The sequence below is a fragment of the Parasteatoda tepidariorum genome, chromosome 9 (genome assembly GCF_982258835.1).
Source record: "Parasteatoda tepidariorum strain Cologne lab strain chromosome 9, Ptep-v5.0, whole genome shotgun sequence".
NCBI lineage: Eukaryota > Metazoa > Arthropoda > Arachnida > Araneae > Theridiidae > Parasteatoda > Parasteatoda tepidariorum.
The window spans coordinates 86,882,885-86,895,342 of record NC_141763.1 but is presented as its reverse complement, the minus strand read 5'-3'; the positions used below and the strand labels follow the sequence as shown (position 1 = coordinate 86,895,342).

Genomic DNA, 12,458 nt, shown 5'->3' with positions numbered 1-12,458 from the left:
TAAAATAAACGAGTGAAAATAACTCAACTTGAGTGCTATTTAGCCCTTTCATCTAGAAAAAAGCGGCCTTCTCATCTTGAGTTAAAATCACTCAAGTGAAAGAGTTATTGGAAATAGCTCAAGTATGAGTGAAAAAAATTTCGCTCAAACTTGAGTTATTTTCACTCGAGTTTGTGTGATTATATGTATCACTTGATTGGGTCCTTTTAACTTGAATTTTTGTGAATTTCAATCATTTTTTATTCATAATTAGCATCATTTAAGTGAATATATTTTAATCATACTGTGGGGGAAGACCATTTAGACAATGCCAACCTTCATCTATCAAAAGGTAAATCGTGATTGAATCAAGTTAGCATGTCTTATATACCAGTGAATTGATGTTTTTTCGTAGTGGTAGTTACGCCACAATACTCCCCTACCAGAATTTTATCAGGGATAGAATTCGATGAACGGATATCACTTGTGAAATACTCGGAGAGTGAGTCATCGGGTTTTTTGTTTGAATGCTTAAAGTGAGAGGTGTATTAAGCATACGGTCGTAGTTGTTTGAGTGCTGAAAGTCGCAGTCTCAAGTCAACTGTTCAATGTGATCTATCTATCAAATCACGTACGTAAATCACCAATATGGGGGGAGACCATTTAGACAATGCCAATTTTTATCTATCCAGAGGTACCTCGTGAATGAATCAAATTAGCATAACTTATATACTAGTGAATTGATGTTTATTTTTCGTAGTGGTAGATACGCCACAATAATATCATTATTTATTCTGTTGACTTGAATTTCATTTACATCACATTTGAATTAAATTGATCTTTTTCCGACTATTCGCTGAATCTTTAAATGTTTATCATAAATAAGTTGAAAAGAAAAATATTTTTAGTATGTGTGATAGAAATAATATATCAGCATTCATTTCTTTTAAATTTCATTCATGGTTTGTTCGGTAATTAATAAGTTTCTTTTATATTTTAAAACTAAACAGTGATAGTTGATAAAAAAAGTGAAAGCTTATTAATCCATCTATATTTAACAATATGCAGAATATAATTGCAAGATAATACTCTTTAGAGATCGAAATCTTTGTGGCAGACATCAGTACAAAATTTTAAGGATTTTTAACTTTTTGTAATGAAACAAATTTTTTATTAAGAGTTTACATAATTTTTCATTTTATTTAGGTATTCAAATAGTAGTTAAAGTGACTTCATTAGTATGTAAAATCGTACTTAATCGTACCATTTCCTTCCTAGTTCTTGAGAACATAATTTTGATAATTCTTCGACATTCCATTTTATTTGGATAGGAATTTTTCTACTTATTACTTTATTTATAAAAAGTTTGCTAAAATATACTTAGAAAAATATTTTTACATATTGGCAAAAGCATAACGTCTTTTTAACAGGGTACCCACTCAATTTCAGAAAAAAATTCCCTAACTCTTCCAGGTAAATTACAACTAAAATCAATACCATATTTTATCGATATCATTTAATTTTTCATCAGAAAAATTTGATTATTTTATTTGTAATGGCAAATATTAGATTTTCTGTAAAAAAAAAATATATAATTAATATGAGGATGGGAACATTTCACTTAAACTAAAATGTAAAATGTTTGCAAAAAATAATTGTAAATAGATTTAGAATTGTTTAACTCGATTCTCAATAACTAACTACTGTTACTGATAATTTTAATTTGTAACACAACTGTAAAAATCACATTAAGTCATCAATGATAATTATTGAAAATATGTAATTTTCATGTCAGCAAAATCATGCAGGTCTTAGTTTTTAATTATTTACCACTTTATAAAATGTCTTCTCGAAGTGGAGCCCGAAGTGGATAATAAATCTAAATAAAATTTTTATGTTCTGTGATCTAAATAGTTATTTTGACTGTACATAAAAGGAAATATTTCATGACCGAAGGATTACCACTACGGTTAATTCATATGATACATATGATTGAGACAACAGAGACTTCCTTTTTAAAATTTATTTCGATAACTGCAAAAGGATATAAATTCAAGGAGAAACAAGAAAAAGACCTGATCACAGAACATAACAATTTAATTTAGATTTATTATCGTTTGCTTTTTAAAATAAAACGATAGAAATTCCAGCTTATAGCTCGCACACAATTAAATAATAAATAAATCACTCAAGTTTGAGCTAAAAGCACTCAAATATTGCTTAAATAAATAGTACTCAAGTTTGAGTAAACGCAAAGCAAGAGTTTCGCTCAAATAAGAGTGTATTTCACTCAAATTGAGTAAAAATAAATTAACTCTTTTTTGAGTAGGGGAAATCACTCTTTCATTTTAAGAGAGTAGTTAAAACTAATCGTTGATAAAACTGCATGTAGATGAGTTAAACGAAAATAATTAGAATATATTTTGTTACAAAAAATTACTATACGAATTCATTAAAACAGTCAAACTTGATTGTAACCTTCTGCAAAAAAGGTTGCTCACGGTAATATGCTGTAATACATCAACTCTAATGATTCGAAAGACTCTGAGAAGATAACATTTCTAACTATTTAATCTGATTTCTTCCTAGAAATTTCTAGATTGTAACCTTCTGTTTACAGTCTTGCTAATTGCAATCTGCTACAATACTTCAATTCTAATGAATTAGAGAGTGCTAGGAGGACAACTTTCCCAAAAATTTAACCTGATCGCTTTCTAGCGATTTCCTTATTATAACCTTCTGCGTACAGACTTGATCATTGTAATCTGCTGTAATACAACTCCAATGACTCAAATGAGACTTTGGACGATAAACGTACTACCAATTTAACCTGATCACTTTCGAGCTATTTAATTTTTGTTATTTTCTGTATGGGTCTAGTTCATTTCATCGACAAGCATTACAACGATAGACAGCTTTATCGACACTACTTCATCAACTATTCTTCATAACTTCATCAACATTCATTCTAGGATATTTCTTAGAGAGGGTCGTTTCGTCGACAGGCTTTTTCCTCGACAGGCCTTTTCCTCGACTTGGTTGTTTCATCGACAGGGTTATTTTGACAAAAGGGTCGTTTCGGAGTCAGTGTTGATTCGTCGACAAGGACATTTCGACGGCAAGATCTTCTCGTTGCCAGGGTTGTTTTAACGGGGTTTGCGTAAACAAATGAAATACTTCTGATACTTACCTAACAAAAGTTCTCTGCAAATTTTGGCAAGGGGAAAAAATGTGTCACATTTTCTTATGTAGTCGCATGTCAAAACATTAAATTTTTAAGGGGTCCCAGTATCCAAAAAATGACCAAAATATTGAAATTTTTTGTTACTTATGATAAAACTTCAAACTATTTAAAATGCACTGAAAAAAAATCATCTCTCTATCAACATTTTTAAACAAGTTATGGATGATTTTTGATAGTCCTAATACCGGAACTTGCTACGAGGGTTGCTATTTATATTTCTGGCCTTGGCAACAGTAAGTGTTGCTAGGCGACCGCAGACGATTTTAATCGAAAGTTTGTATTTTTAAACATAAATTCAGCAGACGATTTACCATTATAGCTTCATTTGTGTTGTTGGCAGTAAATTGAAAAGTTCTTCTCTTTCAAAAAAGGGAATTGAATCGTGAACATTTTCGTGACAATATTTTTCATAACTTTCGGCGTGGATTGTCAAGACAAGAGTGCTTCGATGAACTTAATTTTTTATTCAGCGATAAAGCGCCATCCTACAGCACTGTAAGAAATTGGTATAACGAATTTAATCGTGGTCGATGTTCGACCCTGGACGAATCCCGTGCAGGTCATCCAAAATCCGTTGTTGTGCCAGAAAAGATCGATGCTGTGCGTGAACTGATAAAGCAAGATCGTCATGTGACATACCGTGAGATAGAAGCGTCTTTGGACATTAGTATGACTAGCATCAATAAAATATTGCATGAACATTTGAGCGTAAAAAAAATTTGTTCGCATTGGATCCCGCGTAATCTGACAAACGCTCAAAAAAAGGCTCGTGTCGATTGGTGAAAGGAAATGTTGGAAAAATACGTTCAAGGTACATCAAAGGATGTGTATAACATCTACACAGGTGACGAATCATGGATCTATGCATATGAGCCGGAAAAAAAAACAGCAATCAACTGTATGGGTCTTCCAAGACGAGGCAAAACCAACAAAAGTTGTTCGAGGAAGAAGCACATCTAAACAAATGATTGCCTGTTTCTTCGACATTAACGGTCATGTGGCAACTGTGGCGTTAGAGCAACGCAGGACGGTCAATTCTGAATGGTACACGACCATTTGTTTGCCAGAAGTCATCGGAGAAATTCGAAAAAAGCAGAAGAACAGGCGAATCATTCTTCATCATGACAACGCGAGCTCTCACACATCGACTCAAACAAAGGCACTTCTGAAGGAGCGAAAGATCGAACTGATGGGTCATCCGCCGTACAGCCCTGATTTGGCACCCAATGACTTCTTCTTATTCCCACACATCAAAAATAAATTACGTGGACAACGATTTTCGACCCCCGAAGAAGCGGTTGATGCATTCAAAACGCATGTTTTGGAGTTACCTCAATCGGACTGGAAAAAGTGCTTTGAAAATTGGTTCAAACGCATGCTCATCATGGAGAATATTTTGAAAAACAATAAAACCAATTTCGATCCTACATATTTGTTTTTTCATTATTAGGCCAGAAATATAAATAGCAACCCTCGTATGCAGACAGACTTTAAAGAGCTTTCTCTCATAGATGATAATTTTGTTTTTTAATCTCAATAAAATCCCTAAGGGATTTTTTTCTATTTGAGATAAAGCTTTGAAGTAAACTTTTTTATCTTAAGTATAATACACTTACTTAAACTGTCCACAGAATATTTGAAGATAAATTATTAATTTTTGTAGCTAAAGATTGATTATAAGTTAAATTAACATGTAATGCATACACAAAATGAATGGTTATATCTTTATTTAAAAAAACTGTTGCAAATGTACTGTGACCCCTTCCCTTGCAACAATTATTTGGTCATTTAACTTGTAATTAATAATTTATCTTTAAAAAATTATAAAACTGTTTATTTTTTTAAGTTTTTAAAAAAAATTACAAAATTCAAAATGTTTCAATCCCTAAGGCTTTTTTATTTTAACATATTTTCAAAAAATGTTTTTTTCTTAGTGATTACAATATTCGTCTTAACAATTTGTGCATTCATTTGCTGAAATAACGATTAGAATATTTTTTATAGATTAGTTTGTAAAAAAGTAGCAAAAAATATTAAGAATTCCTATTAGATATTTGTAATATGCTGTAAAAATTGTACTATCTCATAAAATGCTTATTCCATGCACAGTTTAAATAAGTGTATTATACTTAAGATTAAAAAGCTTACTTCAAAACTTTATCTTAAATAGAAAAAATTCCTTGGGTATTTAAGTAAGATTAAAACACAAAATTATATCTGTGAGAAAAAGCACTTTAAAGTCTGTCTGCTGAGCAAGTTTCTGTATTAGGGAAATATAAAATCATTCATAACTTAATTAAAAATGTAAATAGAGAGATGATTTTTTTTCAGTGCATTTGAAATAGTTTGAAGTTTTTTTTATTATATGCAATAATTTTTTTTCTCGATGTTTTGGTCATTTTTTGGGTACAGTGATCCCTAAAAAAATGAAGCAATGTTTTTGTTCTGGGAAAGCAACTTCTTAATTTTTACTTTAATTACAATTTTATATTTCTTATTTATCACATTTAACAATTGTAGATATTATAAAAGAAAAATGCTTTTTTTCATATTTTACTAGAAACACTTAAATTGTTCTCTTTCAATTAGCATATAATAAGTAAATAAGAAATAAAAAATTACCCCTGGCAAGTAAGTAAACATAGTTATTGGGTTACTGTAGAAACATCTAGCAGGAAATTCCTTTTTAAAGTACTTTTTCAACCATTAGAGAGATCTGGATGTCACTATTCTTATACAAATATGTTTTATTTAAAAAATAACATAAAGTAACGTCACTAAATTATTAAATAATCGAACTTTTCTCGAATTCGTACTATCCTTAAATAAATTAACTGGTGGTGGAAAAATATAATACATTTTAATATCTTTGAGTTAACCTCTACGTTTTATGAGCCGGGAAAGCCTGATCGGTAGAGAGACAGAGTTCGTGGGTTCGAACCCCGCCGGCGGAAGGCTCTCTGTGTAGTAAATGTTGACTAATGCACGTTAAATCTGTCGAGTCGCAAAGTAATCCATGTTCCCATATTAAATCAATACCTCTGGGGGTACTGGATTTGAAATCAATCGTTCTCTTATTCAGGTAAAAATTACGATCTGTGGTTGAATGAATGGGTCCGCCCTATAAACGGGTGTGGTGCATGCGTGTGGCAGAAGTCGAATTCTTGACCATAAATGGCGCCACTTTAAAACAAAAGCAATCGCTTTCCTATGTGTAAACTGGTTTACGTCAACCACAACTACGTTTTATATTTCCAAACAAATGTATTTAGTCATGAAAGTTCAGTCTTTTAATTTTAATGGAAAGCTAATAAACAAATTCCCACTACTTGTTAAAAATATAACAACCATTTTTTTAAATTATTTAACAAACACACGAGTTTATGCGATAAATATTTTAATAAATTTTCAAATTATTATTATTTTATTCGGTCATGACCAGCAACTTTAAAATCAAAATAACACATGATTCCATGTTTATTAATACACGCAAAAATTTGACCAATGTGAAAGAGAATATTTACTTGTGACGCAATAAATTTCACCAATTCCAGTTAAGTCGCATCCGACTTTCAGACAAATAGCGAATGTTCGTATTAAATAGGGAAATGAACTTAAATTGCCTTAAAAGTCTCGGTGAATACTTTTCACTCTTTTAAGTGCAAAAATCATTGGTTTATGATCATATGATCAATACACACAACAATTAAATGAACTTGTACTTACTTTCAGTTTGGCAAAAAAAATCTGCTAATAATTAAAAACCTCAAGGCATTTTTCCTAAGTGAGATATAATTCAACAAATTCATTCAAACAAAGACAAATTCATTCTCCCTGAGCTCAATAGGTGTTAAAGCTATTTTATCCTTAACGGTGAAATCAGGGATTATTACTTAAGTAATAATTTAAATTAGTTTTTTCAATTATTTATTAATTCAGGATCAAAATTTTGGCTAATTTATCTTGACTTTCAGTCAATCCGTGATGAAATGAATTTCACAAATGTCTGCTAAGCAATAAGACGCCACATTTTTTTTTCTCTTGGCAAATAACAAATTTCGTAATAAATTGCGAAATAAAGTACAATTACCGAAAAAACCTCGGTGAATACTTATTGCTATTTTGATTAAACGCAAAATTCTTAGGTTTATGACTAAGGCGTAGCGTGAGAGGTGGGGGAGGGCGCATTTTTTGTTTTTAGAAAACTGATTGTTTATTTTAAGTTTTATGAATATATGTATATTTGTTTTTATATGTATGTCTTTTTATATATAAATGTGTGTATAAAACTTAAGGTAAACGAATAGTATTCAAAACACAAAAAATGTGACCGCCCTCCTCACGCTACGCCTATTTTTAATGGTCAACGTACATGACAAACATATGAATTTCTAACATAATATACTGCCACACATGCTGGCAAAAGCTCATGATCATAAGCGGTACGTTTGGGCTTAGTGTCAGACATAAGTGGTAAGTTTGGGTTTAGTTTGGGAGTCAGTTTCTTCGAAAAGAAAAATACTTTAACCCATTTTAGACCAAGAAATTTTATAAAATGTGGTTGCATTTACATTGAAATATGCTTACCTTATTTTCTTTAAGACAAAAAAATTTTGTATGAAAATTTCTATTTTATATAAGAAATAAAATGCTGTGTATGGGCACCACACATTCACCAAATTAATGAACAAACCATTTAATTAAACGCTTGCTTTCTTATGAAATTTGTTTCAGTATTTTTTTTCAATTACTAAATTCCACTTTACTACATCATAAAAACATATGATAAATCTCAAAAGCAATATTTATACATTTTCAAAAAATTCTTTTGTCAATAACCGTTTTAAGTTTTTAAAAAAATTAAATGGATTAAAAATTTCTCAACAGAAAGTGCCTATTCCAATTGAATTATTTAAAGTTCATGGATGTCTTCAGAGACCTTGCCAACAGCAGAAAAATAAAGATAGTAAAATACATACTACGAAGAGTTAATAAAAAAATATTTATTGAAATGATGTTTTCGCGCACCTTTATTCGAAAATGGGTTAAGCTGCTAACCTGAGGGTGCTACCCTTAAAATTCCTCCAAGACCAAATCACTATAAGTGTGACATTTTAGTGAGATCTATAAATAAATAGCACCATTAATGATAGAAGCGTCAAACTTCACGTAAATCACAAGTTTGTGTGAGAAATCCTCTCGCCCATAGCAATAATAGTTGAGCAATAATATCAGCGAATTTAAGTTTTCAGTTCTTATAAGAGGAGCATCTGTTTTTACTGTGGTATTTAGAAATTAGATTTCATTAAATAAATAAAATATTAATTGGAAAATGATGATGAATGTTTTGTTTGCTAGCGAAAACAAAGATTTATGAAAATTTGATTCATTTATCTGAAATACTGAAGAAGGAAATGCAGTGTCTAGAGAAAAGAGGTCCTTTTAATTAAAATTAAATATAAAATAAGCATGCTTTCTTAAAGCCAACGCAGAATTACTCCTCCAATATAAAATATGTTTTATGAAAATAAATTTATGTTTATACAGAACATTTACTTCCTATCTTGATTTTCATTTATCCCTAGTTACGCTTTTCTAGGATTCGTACAATGCTTATATAATTTTTTAGTGGGGGGGGGAGTGCGAAAATAAAATATATTTTAATACTTTTGAGTTTAACACTCTGTTTTGTATTCCTAAACAAATGTATTTAGTCATAAAAGTTCAGTCTTTTAATTTTAATGGAAAGCTGATAAAAAAAATCCACTTCTTTTTAAGAATGTAGCTACCATTTTTTAAATTGTTTAGCGAACATACGATTTCTGCTCTTTTTTTAAAACTATAGGAAGAAATTAGGCTTTGTTAGTTAAAATGTGTTCTTACAATTTTTTACGTGATAAATTTTCAGCTTATTATTTTTCATTCGGTCATATCCAGCGATTTTAAAATAAAACTGACACATGATTCCATGTTTATTAATGCACATAAAAATTGGACATATGTGAACGAAAATATTTACTCTATAAGAGAAAGCACGAAATTTGAGATATAAATATATAATCAGGACATAATATTTGAAATGGAGCAGTCACTAATAAATGTACATGCTGTTCAAATATTATGTGAATCTAGTAAGCTTTTAAAAATGAAGGATGTAATCGAATTAAGGACTCATCGAAGATGATTGCCCAGATTATATGATATTCGATCAAATGAAAATCTAGAACAATTTATGATTCACTGCTTAGTTTTCGTGACTCCTAAGAAATGAATTTATATTTCATTTCGGGGATCTAAAGTGAAGCGTGATTATTTACCTCATTTGCTTAAGTTACTGTAATACAAATTTCTGAGCCTACGTTCTGTGAATTCTTCGTTTGGAAATGAAATTGCTCGTAATAAGAGAATGTTAAAACCTTGAAATTTTTTTAATAAAAAGCATTTTAAACAAAGTTCTATCGTTTTTAAAACTGCCAAAGATATGATCTCATTTTATAAGATTCATCTTGCTTTTCATTTAATCAAATGTTATTTTTATCTGTATATATTTCCTGAGGAAAAAAATCAATTCATCGAAACCTTAAAAATTCATAAAATTGTAAATACTTTGGGCCAATTATTTAAAAAAATTTATACAAGTTAAATATTATTAAATCTCTGAAACGAAAGTATCATTACAATACTAAGTAATTCCAGGTTTCTTTGATTCGTAATATAAAATACTAATATTTATATATATTTTTTTATTTTCAACAATTTTTTATTGTTTTTGAATTAAAAAAAAGAAATTCAAACCGTTGTTTCAGATTATTTAATATCTAAAAAGAAAATAATACTACAATAAAAAAAATTCTCAGATTTAATTAAAAAAATAAGAAAATTAATTAAGGGAAAAAGTTTAAAAAGTAAATATAAGTTACTTGAATTTTCGTTTCCTTAGTACAACAGGCAATGTTGAATTTTCATATTTTTCGAGGACCCTTTTTCGACTCGAGATTTGCACACTGCTACGCTGGAAGTTACATTGTTTCATTGGTAGGATTGGAAACTGTTGTGTATGGCGGCATCTGACAAAAATAAATGGTTAGTGTTTATTATTCTATGAGTCAATTATCGTTAGAATGCAAAACCAATGATACTTATTAGTGTTCACTTTTTAAACAAAAGATATTTTTATAATTTTTTGTGCTGAAATATGTTCATGTGTGAGTGAATGTCAAAGTAAAGAGTGTAACAAACTATGGCAACAATTTATTCTTATCTATACTTTATTTCATTAATTTTAATTTTTAAAACTTTTCAAATTCTTTTTAACTGTCTAACTCTAACATAATTCGTCTTTGTTTAATAATACTCAAATAATAAATGTTTTCAAAAACTTTAACGTTTTTAGAATTTTATGATAATTGTATTTAATGACCTTTTCCGTTGACTCAGTTTCGACTTAATGTTTGCATACTGCTACGCTAGACGTTACATTATTGCATTGGTTCGACAGGTTTTGACGACTGGATTGCATGGCAGAATCAGAAGAAAATAAATGGTTTGTGTTTTTTATTTAGAAACTCAATTATCGATATTTAGAATGTTAAACCAATGGTATATATTAGTGTTCCACTATTAGAAACTATTAAGCAATTATTATATATTATGATGTTCAAATGAGCTGAAATATTAGGTCCATTATTTAAATACAAATTTTCTTTCTAATATGGAAAAAGATTTCAATAAACATTATAACATTAAACCAATTTAAGATTTTGTCTTCTCCCTTAAGAATTATGATGTATATAAGTTCTACGATCTTATTATTCACTTTTCTTTTATTAATTTACATTTCAAAATTCTTTGTTTCGATCTTATAAAAGTCAAAATGAGTAAAATTTCGCCAAATAAAACGAAAAATTTAGATAATTTACATTTCGCTATTAAGTTTTAAAATCCTATTTTCGATAAGATCAAATTTCACAATATTTTTGAAAATTTATTTGCATTAAAAGATTTTAACATAATTAAAAGTTTTAAATATAATAAATCCCTTGATAGAACTATATTTAATTATAATGATATAAGCAAAAATTTAGGGAGTATTAATATATCCGATAATGAATGTCACTGTGAGGAAGAGAAATATTTTGATTTTGGTGATAAACATCATAAACGTAATATTACGGGTAATTTAAATATTACATAAAACTTAGAACTTTGGAATTTAATGATAAAAGGCGCAAAATTTAGACCCATTTGCCATATATCAATCAATAAAATTCTGAAATACTTTCGTAATGATCTCATTAATTTTTGTTTAAAGATATCAATTAGATTCTCTTTACCTTTAGGTATGCTAACAGAATGGAAATGGGGTGTTTATTATTACTTTAAAGACTTTGCTTTGAATAATAAGGATAATTTAAATAATAGCAATCCAACAAATTTTTCTAATATTTTTCAATCAATTAAGCAACTTCAAAAGACCTTTATAATTACTCCCATAGACAAAGCTAACAATAATTATGCAATCTTATGTAAAAAATTCTATACTGAACTTAAATACAGAATCAAAAAATAGTAAAAATTTTAAACTTTGCAATTTTAATGATAATATTGTTATTAAAAAATTTTAGCTTTGTATAAAAGATTAAAAATTGAAATTAGCAATATACAATTTCCTTACTTAATATTCAGTCCTAAATTTCATAAAATTCCAGTAAAATTTAGAACTGTCACATGTGGATCTAAAGTTATCCAACTAAATCTGGCAGCATTTTCTCTAACTACTTAAATAAAACTATTAACAATAATTCTAAAGAAGGTTTCTCTTGTATTATCACTAATAATCAACCGATTTTAGAATTCATTAAACATAATAAAATTAATTCTATTGCGACTTTTGATTTCCAGGATCTTTCCAATAGCATTCCCTTTTCTAAACTAAAAGAAGTTATGATTTTATAAATATCCTTTGTTGCGATTTTGATTATTGGGAAATTCTGATTAATTTTTGCCTTTTTAATAATTATCTTTACAATGGAAAGGATAAAATTTTCTTCAAATTGATGGAATAACACAAGGATCTAATTATTCATCTCTCTTAGCTAACTTACATTTGCATTATTAAGAAAAAAATTATACTCTTAGTATTAAATTTGTTTTTAGATATATTGATGACTTAAATATCTTTAATTTCCAAGATTTTACTATTTTATTGAGTGATATATACCCTGAGGAATTAATC

General features: G+C 28.8%; 1 protein-coding gene across 1 annotated transcript in view; it reads right to left on the bottom strand.

The window, feature by feature from the left end:
* The window catches only part of LOC107443434 (uncharacterized), a 34,841-nt gene extending 24,560 nt beyond the window's left edge, over positions 1–10,281 (bottom strand). The window contains exon 1 of the mRNA XM_087152290.1: positions 10,144–10,281. The gene's annotated coding sequence lies outside the window, so the exon portion shown is untranslated. The remainder of the gene's footprint in view (positions 1–10,143) is intronic.
* Between the last annotated feature and the right edge of the window lie 2,177 nt (positions 10,282–12,458).